Here is a 16824-nt window from a genome sequence, read left to right on the forward strand (position 1 = left end):
GGTGTCTTGTTTTAAATGATTCAGCACCCCACCTCTAGTTTACCATGTCATGCCACAATGCAAAGGCCTTGAGTCAGTCACCGTGTGGTCAGAAGCAAGTTCTTAAAGCTCCCATATGTTTGACCAGAACCAGAAAGTCTAATTCCAAGTGCACTCCAAGTATGGAAGCGTGAATTGATTTGAGAGTGTGTGTGTGAGAGAGAGTGCCTCACTATTAGTGCACTCTTGTGTCTACTCTTCTCATAGACATTGTCACATGTGAGTACACATCACTATTGTGTCCAATGTTTCCATGGATACTATTTGTGAGAGAGACTAAGTTTTTGGTGTGTTCCAAGGGATGGCTTTTTTTTTTGGGTCTAGGCAATGGGGTTAAGTGACTTGCCCAGGGTCACACAGCTAGGAAGTATTGTGTCTGAGGCTGGATTTGAACTCAGGTTCTCCTGAATCCGGGGCCAGTTTTTCTATCCACTGCGCCACCTAGCTGCCCCTGGATGGCTTCTTATAGATCAAATTTTATTGTTCAGTCATTCAGACGTGTCCAACTCTTCATGACCCCATTGATTGTGTCCATCCATTTTCTTAGCGAAGATACTGGAGTGCTTTGCCATTTCCTTCTCCGGGGGATCACCTTTTTTGTCAAGGCGGTGATCTAGTTTAGGCAGGCAGAGGTTAAATGACTTGCCCAAGGTCACACAACTGGTAAATATCTGAGGCCAGATTTGAATTCAGGTCTTCCTAACTCAAAGCCTGGTGCTGTAGCCACTGAGCCACCAGCTGTCTCAATAGATCATATTAACTCTTTATAATAGTAAGATTTGTATGGTACAATAGAGAGGAGTCTTAAAGATCTGTGTAAAGCAAGCTGAATCAACCAATAAGCATTTATTTATTCAGCACCTATTACTATGGGCTAGTTGCTGGAGATACTCCTACAAGTACCTTCTTATGAAGGGAGGGGTTGTGTCAGATTTTCCCATAGATTAGATATATATTATGTGGCTATAAAATGGGGTATGAAATTAATCCTCTCCTCCAATGAACCTATGGAACTTTCTTCCAGAAGACCTTTAAATGTAGGATCAACCAGAAGCTTTCTAGGTTTGGTTTAGTTGTAATCCTACCTGGTGGCAAGGGGACAGGTGATTTGGACTTCCAATCTTAGATTTTAGGAGTATGTGAACCAGTACCGTGAGAGTGGGTGGAAGCTTCAGTGTTTGAAAAATGCTCACAGAGAAGAATGCTGACAGATTCAAGAGGAAGGAAAAATAATTTTTCAACCTAAGATTGGCTCATTTAAATAGTGTTCGGGGAAACAACTATCTGTCAGGAGATAACAACAGCATTAGTGGAGTATATCAGGATGTTACTCTATCTCCTGGGCTTTCAGCCTGTCAGATGTGACACGATACGTCAGGTGCTTCCAGCAGCACCCTCCGAATTGTTGTGAAAAGTCATTCTACTTTAGATTGATTTCTTTTGTCACTAGTTTTTTCTCCTTATGTAGATCGTAGGTTTGTGAGGATGGGGATGAGGAAAGCAGTCTTGAATTCCTTGTTCTTTTCTTTTTAGGCCCAGACTCTATGGTATAGCACATGCTCTGGGGCTGCTCCTCCCAATTCATACTTGAAAGTTAGCAGACTGGGTCCCTAAGAGAGTAATTACCCTCACACATTCAAAGTTTCACTGTAGAGCTACACTCCTAAAAACATAGCTTATGAGCCTCAGTGAACCAAACTTATTAGTCAACCAGTTGACACAACTTATTCAAATTAATGACATTTACTAAGAATGGTATACATCAGAAGGGTAGCTACATGCAAATAATTTCTCAAAAACTTGGTCTCTCCCACAAATAGTATCCATGGAAAGAGTAGACACAATAGTGTATACAATACACTAATAGTGACATGTACTCACACGTGGTAATAGCAAAATAGACAGTGTCTTTGAGAAGAGTAGACACAAGAGTGCACTGGTAGTGAGGACCAGTACACAAACAGTCAAATCAACTCACACTTCTAGTACTGCAAGTCTGTGATGGCCTTTCTCTTGTCATGGCGTCCTCTCATCACTTCTTCTCCCTTTGAATAGCATCTCTCTGCTGGACAGGTTGCTTAGCAGGCTCTGCTCCTCTCTTCCACTCCACTCTCAAATGCCAGGGTTAGTTCTTCCTTGAATTCATTAGTCTGTTCTATTCTCTAACAATGGAGATCTTGTTGCTTGAATCTATTTCCTGCCTCAAATTCTACCCCACTCTGTGTTTGAGTTTATAAAGCACAGCATCCATGAACTGGGAAAAAAAATTTACATCTTTATTGTCATTAATCTTTGGTTTCCTTAGAATACTATGTATTTTATTCATTTAGAAACATTATTCTGAGAAGGGGTCCATAAGCTTCACCAGACTGCCGCTGCAAAAAAAAAAAAAGTTAAGAATCTCTGCCATATTGTGGGTGTTCCCTGCTAGATGTGTGTCTTAGTTGTGCCTCAACTCACTCGAATTGTTTCACTGTCTCTAGGGCTTGGCAAGCTTAGGGTCACACAGCTAGTAAGTGTCAAGTTTCTGAGGCTGGATTTGACTCCAGGGCTGGTGCTCTATCCACTATACCACCTAGCTGCCCCTAGGCTAAGCTTTTTAAAGCCCTGAACAGGAGGAGACATGGCTAGTCTTTACCGGCCAACGGCCAGATGTCCTTACAATTCAATCAGAACTCTTTCACACATGGTAAAGGGATGACAAGCTATTGGCATGTCTTTGCACTTCAGTAGCATGTTTATAGCTCATTAACTCTGTTATCTGCCCTTTATTTCCATGATTATTATATTACCTAGTTGGTTGAATTACCAAACAATCATGGGGCTGGGAAAAAATCATTAAAAGGCTATATTATTTATTGCACTGTTTGCTGGCAAAGCTCTATCTAAAACATTCTTGGACTATTTTGAAGATTACTTCAATAAGAGTATTCTATAATCTCTTTTGATCATCCCTTCTAAAATGTTTTTAATAATCTCCTTGGAAATTCTTTTTGTCAGATTTCAACCCCATATGCTATAGTATGATCTACATATAACAGTTCTGAAGACTATCATTAAGTTACTCCCCTTTTATCTCCAGGCTGAACATACCAGCTCTCCTAGCATTTTTAATACATTGTATTATGTGGCCCTTTTACCATCCACATATCTCTCTACTTTGTCATCAAATCCATTAGACTATGAGCTTCTTGAGAGCACAGACTGTTTTCTACCTTCCTTTGTATCCTCAGACCTTAGCACAAGTGATGCAGGGCCCACAGTGGGCACTTAATAAGTGCTAATTGACTGACTGAGTGACTCAGTGATTGATGTATATTCTGCAGCTTGCTAGGACCTGGAGAGGAAAACATAGGCATGGTCCTTCCTCTTCAGCATTTTATTGGCACATGGCCACCCACACCAACGAGCAACTAATACCATCCCCAGCCAACTAAATAAATACTGGTGGCTCTTTTGATTGTAGTGTATATACCGGACATAGTTATTGCAAGAGTAATAAGTCCAACAGAAGAATAAAGCTAAAATCCAAAATATCATGCTATACTCATCAAAATAATTTTGTGGGGTTTTTTTGATATGCTATCTTTCATTAGAGATTATTTTTTTTAAACTTGTGTTTGAAAATTATTTCTGAGATTTGGAGTGTGTATTAAGAATTTTAGGATGCCAGAGGATTAATTATTGAATAGAGATTGATGTAGCAAGGTCAGTAGGTCAGGAGAACTCCCATTCCCTTCCTTTAAATTGAACCTTTTTAATGACTGAGCACAGTATTGACTTGGGTCATCCTCAAGGATTGGCTGAGGAATAAGTCTGCACCACTTAATTAGAATTTTAAAGGAGTTGTGGAACAGAATTAGGCTCTGTGTGACACTAACTGACTATACTGAATAAATGAACTTAGTCTTTCTTCAAAGTCCTGAGCTAGGTGAAGCTCAAATGATTAGGAGAAGGAACCATTAGAAAGCAAATGGCCATATCCCTGACCAGGAGGTAAGAATCTCCTAATGCCCTTGTAGAGTGATGTGGGACAACACTTCTCTTTCTGGACTAAATTTGTCTCCTTTTTTTCCTGCATGTTAATAACATCTATGTGCACTAAATTAAACAGATTGTGTTTTAATTGAGATCTTTTTTGGCAAAGGCCAAAGGAAAGCAGACAGCTTGAATGGGGAGCTGCAGAGAGGACAGCTGTTTATTAGCACTAATTTTTCTCTGCTTTTAAGGCGGCCCAAACTTCTGTTGAAGATTGGCTGTCATGTAGAGAGTTAATTAGGACCCTGGAGAGATTGGAGAGTTATTGAGTACACATTTAGCTACAAGTGATAATGTACTGATTAACAAGAATTATCATAGATGGTAAAGCCTTCTGAATTGTGTACCCACAAAGTTGCTTCTGCATTGGGAGTTTGTAAGAGGAAGGTCAGCATGGACCCTTGGAGCTGCTTCCATGTGACTGTCTTTGTCAGTAGAGATGCTGACTTATCAGTGCAAGTTGAGCCTAGAGCAGGGTATTTGCATCTGACTCAATTTCTTCATCTATGAAATGGAGAGGATTTGGATGAGCTATAAGGGCCTAAGGCTCCTTCTGGTATGGCTGATATGCTTCCCCAGTATGCCTTCCTCCAGGCCACTGTTTCAAATCTCAGCAAAGTCAGCTAGGCTTGAGATTTCCTTCTTCTCCAGTTTTTCAGCCCCAGGGCTCTTTGCATAATCACTTCAGCTTTTTACCCAGAACACCTCAGCCAGAAACACAGTGGATCATTACACATTCGGGGAAATTTTGAGTCCAATTCTTCCTTTTCCCCTCATCTTCTGGCTTCTTCTGAATTAAGCTGTGGTCATGTGGACACCCCCTGGGGTTTGGAAGAATATTCCCATGTCAGTTCCAACTTCTCTCATTTTTTTTTCTTGGAAATAACACTTGGTCTCAATTCAAGATGTGCTATAATGTACCTACTGGCGTTTTCATCTGCATCAGAGCCCTGGGGTGGACATTTTTTCCCCTCCATAATTGCAAGCATATTGTGGCTGGTTTGAGGCCTGTTCTCTCAGTGGTTTCACTAATAATCTAGCAGGATGAATGCTACCTCCTGACTCTTCACCCAGTCTCCTTTGGACAAATTTATGGCTAAAATTTCTTGGGAAATCCTGACCCCTCACCTTTTTCTGTGAGAGATTCTATCTGTGATCTTAAAACCCCATCCATTGGCTCCAAGAAAGAAGTCAGAGTGAGAAGGATTATTCAATCTGACTTGTCAACACACACCAAACTTTTTTAGGGCAATTGCATTGTTATCATTTGTTTTTTATGTCGCTTTCATTTTCTGTTATGTGCCTGCCCCTCCCCCTTCCAGAGATCTCTCCATGGAATGAAGAACTTTTTTAAAAGGAAAAAAAAAACAGTTCAGCCAACCAACCAACACATCAGCCACATCTGGGATCAGAAGCAGGATACCGCACTCACAGTCTCCTACGTCTGCAAAGAAAGGAGGGAGGTGTGTTCTCATATCTTTTTTTTGCTTGTTTGTGGGTCAAGCTTAGTCATGACAGTTTTAAAGTATTTAGTTTTAGTCATTACGTATATCAATTTATTTATTTATTAGGCACTTCTAGGTGCTGGAAGAGACACCACGTAGAAGCTCCTATCATAATGGAATTTATAATCTAGTAGAAAAATGCAGTACACACACGCAAGTATAATTGTTATTGTTCAGTCTTTTCAGTCGTGTCCAACTCTTGGTGACCCCACTTGGGGTTTTCTTGGCAAAGATACTGGGGTGGTTTGCCATTTCCTTCTCCAGCTCATTTTGCAGATGAAGGAAACTGAGGCAAACAGGGTTAAGTGACTTGCCCGGGGTCACCCAGTTAGTAAGATTTGAACCCAGGAAGATGAGTCTACCTGAATCCAGACCTGGCACTCTATTCCACAGTACCACCTAGATGCCCACAGCTATAATACATTAGTATTTTTGAATAGTGCATAATGTTAAGTGAATTGGATCAGGAGGATTCATTACCAACTGGGAATCAGGAAAGACTTCATGGTGGAGGTGGCATTTGAACTGGGTTTTAAAAGATGGGCAGGATTTCAACAAGTAGAAGTGATAAGAGCATTCCAGTCACAGGGAAGAACATGAACGAAAAGAAACTATGAATAGGGTAGACAACAGGTGATGCATTTTGGCTGGATGATGTAAAGATAGACGCCAGTTAAAGAGACTGGATGGTATTTGGTAGGAAATAGAGGGAGCCATTGAAGGGTTTTGAGAAGACTTTTGGCCCTATGGAAGAAGTGCCTATTCTTGATCCTTGAGAGCTATGGAACAGTGGAAGGAATGTTGTATTTGAAGACAGAAGACCAAAGTCTGAGCTCACTCTGATCAGTATGGTGTAGTGCAGAGGTGTCACGTTCAAGGTGTACAGGTTGCAATCTGCCAGCAAAAATCCCCATTACAGGCTGAACCAGATTAAAATGTAACTTGGAAATATTTAACAAAATAAATAAAAATATACCAGTTGTGTCAAACTCAAAACAGAAACAGAGGACATTATATTGACTTAGAAAACCACAAATTAACATTACCTATGTTGTATTATATTATCTATTTATTTATTAAGCATTTCCCAATTATGTTTTTTAATTTATTTTTCTAAAACTTAAATACAAAATAAGAAAAGAAAAAACATGTCATGCGCACAGTAGAACATAAGAGAGGATTCAAAATATATAGCAATAAATTTCCATTTCAAAAAAGTGTATATAATAAATACTATGTGTTGTGTTGAGAGCTGTCCATCTTTTCTTTGCTTCTTTGTAAGTGTTCTTTTGTTCTCTGCTGTACACTTTTAATTTTTTCTTTTTCTCCCCTTCCTGTACCTCCCCCCCCCCAAGAAGGCTACAATTAAGCATGGAGATTATATATATATACATATACACACACACACACACACACACATAAACATATACATACTTACACATACATACCTATATAAACATTTTCCTAACACATTCTACTCCTGATCTTTGATTTATGTTTGTGTGCATCTCTTATTTCCTATCCCTCCTGACTCCTCCATTTCACTTCTACCTGCTACCTTGACCTCCTATTGCTTAACCTACCCCCCCCCAAGGATCCTTCCCTCATCCTCCCATTCCCATAAATCTAAACACCCTTCTATACCACACCTTTGACCTATTCCCTCACTCTCCCCTCTAAATATCCCTCCCTTATGCTCCCATTCCCATTAATCTAAACACCCATCTATATCCCCCTTAACCTATTCCCTCACCCTCCCTTCTAGAGATCTCTCACTTATCCTCTCCCCCTTCCCTGGCCCCTTACTTAGTGTTTATTTCTTCTGAATTTAGGAGACTTTTATATTCTTCAAGATATGTATGTATTTTGCCCTCTTGAACCCTTTCTCAATGACAGTACATTTCCAATACGAATAGCCCTCCTCCCCCCATCTAATTCCTTTGTGTCAGTTCCCAATTACATTTCTTCTGGTTTGGGTCCATTCAGGAGTTTTGCTGAGGGGCAGCTAGGTGGTACAGTAGATAGAGTATCGGCCCTGAAGTCAGGAGGACCTGACTTCAAATCTGACCTCAGACCAAACCCTTGACATTTACTAGCTGTGTGACACTGGGTAAGTCACTTAACCCCAATTGCCTTTAAAAAAAAAAGGAGTTTTGCTGATGGAAGAGGCTGCTAGAGTTTGACACCTCTGAGGTACTAGACTTGGAGTCAAGAAAACCTGGGTTCCAATCCCACATCAGTAGCTGTTTGACCCTGGGCAAGTTACTTTACCACTCTCTGCCTTGGTTTTCTCATCTGTAAAATGGAGGGGGTTGGAAGCAATAGTTTCTATAGTGCCTTCATATGTAAAAATCCATGATCTCTGATCACTTCACTACCTGTCTAACTGTTGCGGATAAGTCATTTACATTCTTTGAATCTCATTTCCTTCATCTGTATAATGAAAAGGTTAGACTAGGTGATTTCTAAGGTCTCTTCTTACTCTAAATATACTGTCTTCTTGGCGCCATGCCAGGAAGAAATTGAAGGTAGCAAAAGCATCAGCAGAGGAAATGGATGTGAGCTACATTTGCTTTTAGGACAGGAAACTCCCTATCCAAGCAAATCCCATGAATATTCCCCAATGATTGTTTGTGTGCATGTCTGTATGTGACCAAGATTTGCCTCGAAGAACTTTTTTATTTTTGGTCCCCCATACTCCCTCCCCCTCCAAAAAAGTTTCTGTACTTCACATCCTAGATGAACCTACTAGCTGTTCCATAAATACAACTCCATTTCCCATCTTAGTACCTTTAATGCTTCCACCGCTTTCTTTCCCATACACGTGAAATGTCCTTCTTTTTCACCTTCTCCTATAATCTTTAGTTTCCTTCAACTCTGACCTTCATTTTCTGGCCACCATTCCCCCCTATATGTGTTGTTCCCCCTTTGTTAGAATGTTAACTCTTTGAAGGCAGGGCTCTCTGGATGTTCTATTTCTAGTGCTTAGCACAGTGTCTATCACATAGGAGGTGCTTCAGAAATGCTTTTTCATTTATCATTCAAGGCTCAGTTCATGTGCCATCTTCTATGAGAAGTCTTTCCCAATTTAGGTTTTTAGTGTTTTCTCCTTTCTCTGCAAGTTGTCATGTTTAGACTTACCTGTTTTCAACTTGTACTCCTCCAGTAGAAAGTAAGTACTCTGAGGGCAGGAATTGTTTTTCATTTTGTTTGTATATCTTTATTGCCCTCCACATAGCAGGCATTTAATAAATGCATTTGGGATTGGTACTTAAAAAGCTGGATGCAAAGAGGCAGATGGGGGATGTAGAAATAGACTCCTTTTTAGGGTCAGGCATCAGGTTTAGGAAGGGAAGAGAGAATTGTTCTCTATCTTGCTGAGGCTGCTTGGTAAGAAAGCATCCTGCCTAGACTATAAGCTCCTCAGAGGCAGGGATTATTTTAGTTTTGTCTTTGTATCTCCATTGCCTGAAACAATTACTGGCTCATAGTAGGCAGTTAATAAATGCTTGCTGGTTGATTAATTAGAATCTTGTGGAGCCAGGCTTGCTTCATCTTCTTCCCTCCCCTAATATCTTCTAGGATCTGGGTCTCTGGCATGAGGAGAAGTGGGCAGGTCTAGCCTTAAGTAACATTGTGAAATTAGAGAATTGTTTATTTAATGCTCTATAAATACAAGTCCATTTCCCATCTTTGTAGCTTTAGGTTGCTTCCTACCCTCACCTCCCATATGCCTGGGATGTTCACTGGCTCAGTAGGAAGTCAATCTCATTGCTGGTCCGGTTCAGTTAAATTTGTTGTCGTTGAGTTGGTCAGTTGTATTAGACTCTTTGTGACCCCATGGACCATAGCACGCCAGGCCCTTCTATCCTCAACTATTTCCTGAAGTCTGTCCAATCTCATGTTCTTTGCATACATGACCCTTTCCATCCATACTCTGCTGTCTCCTTTTCCTTTTGCCTTCAGTCTTTCCCAACATTAGGTTCTCTTCCAATCTTTCCATCTTCTCATTATGTGACCAGAGGATTTAAGCTGCAGCTTCAGTATCTGACCTTCTGGCAAATAGTCTGAATCAATTTCTTTAAGTATTGACTGATTTCATCTCCTTGCTGTCCAAGGGACTCTCGAAAATCTCCTCCAGCACCACAATTGCAAAGTGTCGATTCTGTATTGTTCACCTTTCCTTATAGCCCAACTCACAGCCATTTGGATGTTACTACTGGAAAAACCATAGCTTTGACTATATGGACCTTTGTTGGCAAGGTAACGTCTCTGCTTTTTAGTAGGCTGTCAGTTCAACTAGTATGCTGTTAACTGTTATGTGCAAAGCAACCTTCTAGACGCGGAATTTAAAAGACAAAAAATGCAAAAACCAACCTTAAAGTAATTTACATTTATTGCTTCTTTTCTGGCCTTAGTACTCAAGTTCCCCCAGTAGCTGTGTGTCCCCCTGCCTTGTTCCCATATGACCAAATCCTGGCCCTATACTCGGGTTCCCTAGTACCTGAATCCTTGCTTTATACCCCAATCTTCCTAGGAAGCAGGGTTACTACTCTTTCACATGACTGGATGCTTGATACTAAACCTTCTCAGTGCTGACCCTATGTCTCAGCCTCTACTAATTGTCACTTGGGCCTCCCCATCTACTGCCTGCCTCTCTCTTGGTTGGATAGAAACCTGGATCTTAGCCTTGACTCTGATTTTTTGACGAATCATAGTTGTGACCCACTTGTCCTTTCCCCTTATAGAATGAAGACCCAGTTTTGCCTGTCCTTCAAATATACAAATGCCTGGTTCTTGTGTTTACAATTTCCCCCCAAGTTCAATAAGTAAGACATCATGTTAGATGCTGCAGATAAAAGACAAAAAAAAAAAAGAAAACAACTTCAAGGAATTTATAGTCCACTGAGGGTTATGGTATGTAAACTTAATTAAATATAGCTTTCCTCCAAACAGCTAGGTGAAATGTTACACTGAAGGATAAGGAATTTTGTTTGGGTAGGAGAAAGGAGAGATAATTCTAGAGCAAATGGTCAATGTCAGTGAGGATAAGCATGGATGGAATATGGTCATAAGTTGGGGGCTTTTGGACAGAATGCCACTGGGCATTTGGGAACTAGAGAAGGAAGAGAGGAATTAGAAGGTGGTATCAGGACACAGAGAGGGCCACCAAAGACAAACTTCCATCTTATCACAATTTAGCAGAAAACCCTGGCTCCTGCTGTCAGGGAAATGTCATGATTATCTCAAGCACTGATTTTAGTTTTGTGCCATGCATTGTCCACTCTACAGATAGCAACTTGTAATAGGCACAATGGATGGTGATGTTAGGAAATGCCTTGATGAAAGGGGAATTTAAAAATCCCTACAAGAGATTAGGTTGTTAAACATTTACCAGCACATCCCTGCACCTATTACCCAAGGAGTTCTAATTGTCCTTGTTGGAAGTTTTGAAGGGAAATAGAGTTTAGGAGATAGATGGATGATGATAACAATAGGGAGTCTGATCTTGATCCTAAAGCCTCTTGATTTTGATTAAAACAAGGTTGTAAATTTTTGTTAACTATGATAAGGAGCTGGAAATAGTACCAGCAAAGGGCAAGGTACCAGTTTGCTCCCACTTGGTACGACCAGGAATGCCTCTGTTATCTTTGCTTGGCTCAAAGTCCTGTAGCCCAGAACTCTGTGTAGCTTATTTGCCATCATCTCCTGGGCCTCACTGCTGCCTTCTCTCCTGGGACCTCAGGGAATAGTCATGGTATTTGGATTCCTGTATCTGGTTTTCCCCCTATTTTTGCTCCAGGTTGTTTATCTTGCTTTGCTCTCTACTTGCCCTGTAAAGGAAATATGCTGTTCTTGCTCTGTCCCCAGCCCAGATTCTAACATAGTAGGACAGAACCATATTTTCTTAGGGGCTGAAAATCCATTAAAGGGTTAAGTTCAGATTTAAAAAAAACCAAAAACACAGCTACAGATTCATCTTCCTCTTCTTACAAATTTCCCTATTTCTGTTGAAGGTACCCCCCCATTCTTCTGGTCACCCAAGTTTACAACCTCTGCATTATTCTTCATTCCTTTCTCCTACATCCGTATAATCAGTTGCCACTCTTGCTATTGATCCCCCTACAACATTTCCTGCATCTGACCCCTTTTTTCTACTCATGCAGTTACCACCTTAGCTTAGATCCTTATCACCTCTAGCCTGCTCTTGCAATAATCTTCCAGTTGGGCTCCCTGGTTCATAACACTCTCCATTCCAATCTACCCTCCACACAGCTGCCAAAGGGATTTTCCTTAAACACAGATCTGACCAAATCATTCCCCTTACTCAATAAACTCCAATGGCTCTCTTTTGTCTAAAGGATTAAACACAAACTGTGTTTATGTTATGTTATGTATGTGTTAAATATAAACTTTTTTCTCAGTTTTTAAAAGACCTTCACAACCTGGCTCCAACCCATTTTTCTAGCCCAATTATAAATTTCTCCCCTTTCCTCACTCTAACTGGCCTTTCTGTTTCTCACACCTGACACTCCATTGTTGTTTGTTCAGTCATTTCAGTCATGCCCAACTCTTTTGTGACTCCATTTGGGGTTTTCTTGGCAGACATATTGGAGTGGTTTGCGTTTCTTCTCTAGCTCATTTTACAGATGAGGAAACTGAGGCAAACAGGGTTAAGTGATCTGCCCAGGGTTACACAGCTAGTAAGTTTCTGATCTGGGTTTGAACTGAATATGAGTCTTCCTGACTTCAGGCCCAGTGCTCTATCCACTGTGCCACCTAGCTGCCCAACACTCCATTACTACACTTGTATTTCTTATTTTTTCATTTATTCTCTCTCTGTCCCTCTATCTGTCTCTCTTTGTCTCTCTCAGTTTCAGAAACCACCTCCCTTGCTCTCAATGAGCTTAATGACAAGGAAATACTCAGACAAACATTATTCAGGTCTACTCTGAGTCAGCCATGCCTGGAACAAATGGCTCAGCCCAAGTTGATTATATACACACCTCAGTGAAGCAACTTGGGAAAGGAATAGAAACAACTCTGCTTTAGCAACTGGCTCAGCAACTACCACATCTGGGTTATTGCTTCTAGCCTATTGTAGGAGCTACACAGCTGATCCCATGAATTCTTTTTTTAAAAAATTATTTGTTTTTAGTTTTCAACATTCAACATTCCATAAGCTTTTGAGTTTTAAATTTTCTCACCCTCCCTCTTTCCACTCCCCCCCTTCCCAAGGGGGAGCATAATCTGATATAGGCTCTACATATACATTCATATTAAACATAGTTTCACATTAGTCATGTTGTAAAGAAGAATTAGAACCAATGGGAGGAACCACGAGAGAAAAAGAAACAAAACAAAACAACAAAAAAGAGCAAATAGAATGCTTCAATCTACATTCAGACTCCATAGTTCTTTCTCTGGATGTGAACAGCATTTTCCATCATGCAACTTTTGGAGATGTCTTACATCCTTGCATTGCTGAGAAGAGCCAAATCTATAAAAGTTAGTCATCACACAATGTGGCTGTTGCTGTGTACAATGTTCTCCTGGTTCTGCTCACTTCACTCAGCATCAGTTCATATAAGTCTGGAAGGTTTTTCTGAAGTCTGCCTGTTCATCATTTCTTATAGCACAATAGTATTCTATTACATTCATATAGCACATTCACAGTCATGATTACTATCTGTGTCTTTCTCTCCATCCTTTCCCCCCCTCCTTTATGCTTTTCTTTCTCCTTTCTCTTTTTCCCTCCTCACTAGTGTTTTACTTTTGACCACCGCCTCCCTCAGTCCCACCTCCTTTCTATTAGCCCTCTCCCTTTTCTTCCCCTTTACTGTTACTACTTCTTCCCTCCCTTCTACCTTACTACCTTTTCTTTTCCCTTTTCCCTCCTACTGCCTATAGGGCAAGTTAGATTTCTATACCTAACTGATTATGTTATTCCTTTCTTGACCCAAATCTGATGAGAGTAAAGTTCAAACAGTGCTCATCTCCCTCCTTCTTTCCCTCTGCTGTAATAGGTTTTTGTGCCTTTTCCTGTGATGTAATTTACCTTTGCATGTCTCCTCCTTTCCTTTTCTCTCAATACAATTTCTTAGATCAGATTAATCCACATCCTTGGATCCATTTAACCTACTTAATTAGATTTTTTTTTATCATTACATCAAAGTCAATTTATACCCACCCCCTTTATGTATACCTCTTTAACATGGTGTAATAACAATACAGTTCTCAAGAGTTACAAGCGTCATTTTCCCTTGTAGGGATATAAACAATTTTCCCTTATTAATAACATGTTTCTTTCTGTCCTGTTTACCTTTTTATGTCTCTCTTGAGTCTTGTATTTGAAGATCAAATTTTCTGTTGAGCTCTGGTTTTTTTATCAAGAAGGTTTGGAAGTCCCCTATTTCATTGAATATCCATCTCCTTCCCTGAAAGATCATGCTCATTTTCACTGGGTCCCATGAATTCTTATATTTTCTACCAGACAACAAGACATGACAGTCCCTTCTAGTTATGGTTCCATCATCCTGACATATGTTACATTTCAGGTGAAGAATGAGACCACCAGAGCTTAATATATTTCCCTGCAGAGCTCAGGTAAGGTCCTCAATATTCTTTTGCTGTACTGGCTATATGAGAAGAGAAGATTTGCTTCACCTTGCTTATTCAGCAAGTCTCTGCTTCCTTGAATTCAAATGTAGCTAATCTGATTACTTAAGAATACCATCTTTTCTTGTTGACCTATTATTTTATCTTCTTGGCAGTTAGTTCACACACACACACACACACACACACACACACACACACACACACACACACACACACTACAAACTATGTCTTGTCTTTTCCATATTCTTAATGAGTTATTTCAGTTTGTCCCCTTGATTAATCACAAAATACAAATGAATAGGTAACAAAATTTGCCTTCTAAAACTTAGTAAATTCCCCAGTGTCTTAATTTCATGAGCAATAATGGTCTCCCATACCTACTCTCTTTTATTTAAAATTAGGAATTTAACAAGCATCAGGAGACATGAAATTTCCATATACAAAGAACAGAAAGGGGTTTACATACATTAAGGTGTTCCTGTGTGACCATTTTATGGAGAATTCTGGGAGAAAGGTGCCAGAAAGAAATGCATGAGGAAGCAGGTTCAAAGTTTTTATGGCATCTTCCATCTTGAACACCATGTGTGAGACACTAGGTGCTCAGATATTTTGGTGCCCTGTAGATCTTCTCCTCTGACATTTTTCCACCTGAATTTCCCACAGTCTCTCAGTAACACAATATCAGTGCTAGTAGATTCTAGAGCAGCATTCATAAGTCATTATAGACTATAAGTTATTTATTTGTAACTTGAAACACATTTTCCTTTGGTTGGAGGCATAATAAATGGTAGCTAGAATCCTGGGACAGCCTACAAAAGCTTAATTAGTGCATCCAAAATAGAAGCTAATTATGATCTGTGCCACTTCAGCTATACCATTTTTCTAACATTGTTCTCTAGAGAAAATGCCTTCTTACAACTATGAAAGTCAGGACCCCATCTCTGAAGGCTCCTCTGATAGCCAGAGTATAACAGGTGATTTTTACAGGAGACAAATAGATGCTAGGCATCGATAACTTGCCACCTGGAATACTGCTATATTTGCATTGATCTTTCACTCCTCATCTGTTCTGAATTTGGAAACAAAGGTCAGTTTAGAGCAAGGAGGGGAATAGTTCAGAGGAAGTTGGACTTCCTCTGCCTGGTATTTACATGACAGTTGTTCCTAAGTTAAGAACTACCTATCATGAATTCTGGCTCAAAATTTGCCCCTTTGGTCACTATAGAATTTTCTTTCATATTCTTCATAACTAATAACAGTTTCTCCCAAGGGAGTGGCTTAATTGTTTTTAACTCCAGTTCTGCCACTTATATCTTGAACCTGGGCAACACACTCTCAGTGTCTTTATCTGTAAAATGAAGGGGGAAGGGCCAAGGGTAATGGTACATGCATGTAAATCCTAGCTATAGGTGATGGTGAGATGGGAATATCCCTTAAGCTCAGCTGAAGAGACATGAATTGCAGTGAGCTAAGCCAACTGGGCTTCTACATGGTGGTTTAGCATAAACAGAGTGAGCTGGAAGGGGGAAGCATAGGAGAGGGTAGGGTGGTAAGTTGCTAAGGAGGGAGGAGTCAGCCCAGCTTGGAAAATGGAACAGAACAAGGCTTCTGTGATGGGATCAGGCCCACAAGTTATCTCTCTTTTCATTTTAGGCAAAATAGAGGGAGGTCAATCTATAAAAACAAACAAACAAATGAATGAATCTTTTTAAAATGAGAAAGTAGGACCAGAGGATATTTAAGATGATCACCAGTTCTAACGTTCAGCTACTCTTTTTTGTTTGGTCTCTGAATGAACATATTTGGACACAAAAGTAAAGTAATCTATTAGCCACCAATATTTTTAACATAAGTTGAATCAACTTCAAAAATCAGGAAGACTACATAAAACAGAAAATATAACAAATGGGCCAAAGGTGGACATGGAGTCACCAGCTATTTCCTTGGCCAGTTTTTGGATTTGATGTTCAGTTTTAGAAGTTTTATTCTGTTGTTTGTATAATTTTAAGATTAAAAATGCTAACTCATCAAATCTAAACTCTGCTATACTCCAAAGTGACCTACGTCATCACTGAGTCTCTTCTAAAAATCTCATTCTTTAGGTATAAGGCATCGCTGGTTCCTCCTTTTCCTCAGCAGAGAGGAAGAGGATTCCTCCTTAAAAATAAAAATTTTTAAATGTCTCATTGTCAATTAAGGCTTGTCACCTAGGACTGTTAGGGGAGCTCAAGTTTCTTCATTATTCTTCCTCATAGTGAATCTTGCTTCAACTGTTATTCCAAACCATATATTTATTGTTCATTTGATTTTTTTTCTAATCAAGAGTATTAATGGATGTTTCAAAATAATTCTTATTCTATAACTGGGAAATCTTTATCTATATACCTGTATCTATCTATATACGTTAATATATATGTATATATACATATACATGCACATATATACACACATACTTTTTTATATATACATATATATGGCTAGCATTAGTATAATACTTTACAATTATTATTTTATCCTCACAACAACCCTGGGAGGTAAGTGTTAGTGTCATCCTCATGTTATAGATGAGGAAATTGAGGCTGATAGAGTCTTAAGTGACTTGCTCAGAGTCACACAGCTAGAA

At 39.7% G+C, this 16824-nt stretch overlaps 1 protein-coding gene across 3 annotated transcripts in view; it reads left to right on the plus strand.

Annotated features, from left to right (window-relative positions):
• The window catches only part of LOC110208147 (glycerol-3-phosphate dehydrogenase [NAD(+)], cytoplasmic-like), a 60493-nt gene that overhangs the window by 5071 nt on the left and 38598 nt on the right, over window positions 1-16824 (plus strand). Inside the window, exons 2-3 of one of the 3 annotated variants that reach the window (XM_020986014.2) lie at window positions 5400-5540; window positions 5649-5739. The gene's annotated coding sequence lies outside the window, so the exon portion shown is untranslated. Of the gene's footprint in view, window positions 1-5399; window positions 5541-5648; window positions 5740-14140; window positions 14190-16824 lie in introns of all 3 variants that reach the window. The other 2 variants (XM_020986012.2, XM_020986013.2) reach the window with 2 other exon arrangements.

Source organism: Phascolarctos cinereus, unplaced genomic scaffold (genome assembly GCF_003287225.1).
Source record: "Phascolarctos cinereus isolate Bilbo 61053 unplaced genomic scaffold, phaCin_HiC Scaffold_726;HRSCAF=1367, whole genome shotgun sequence".
NCBI classification, from domain to species: domain Eukaryota; kingdom Metazoa; phylum Chordata; class Mammalia; order Diprotodontia; family Phascolarctidae; genus Phascolarctos; species Phascolarctos cinereus.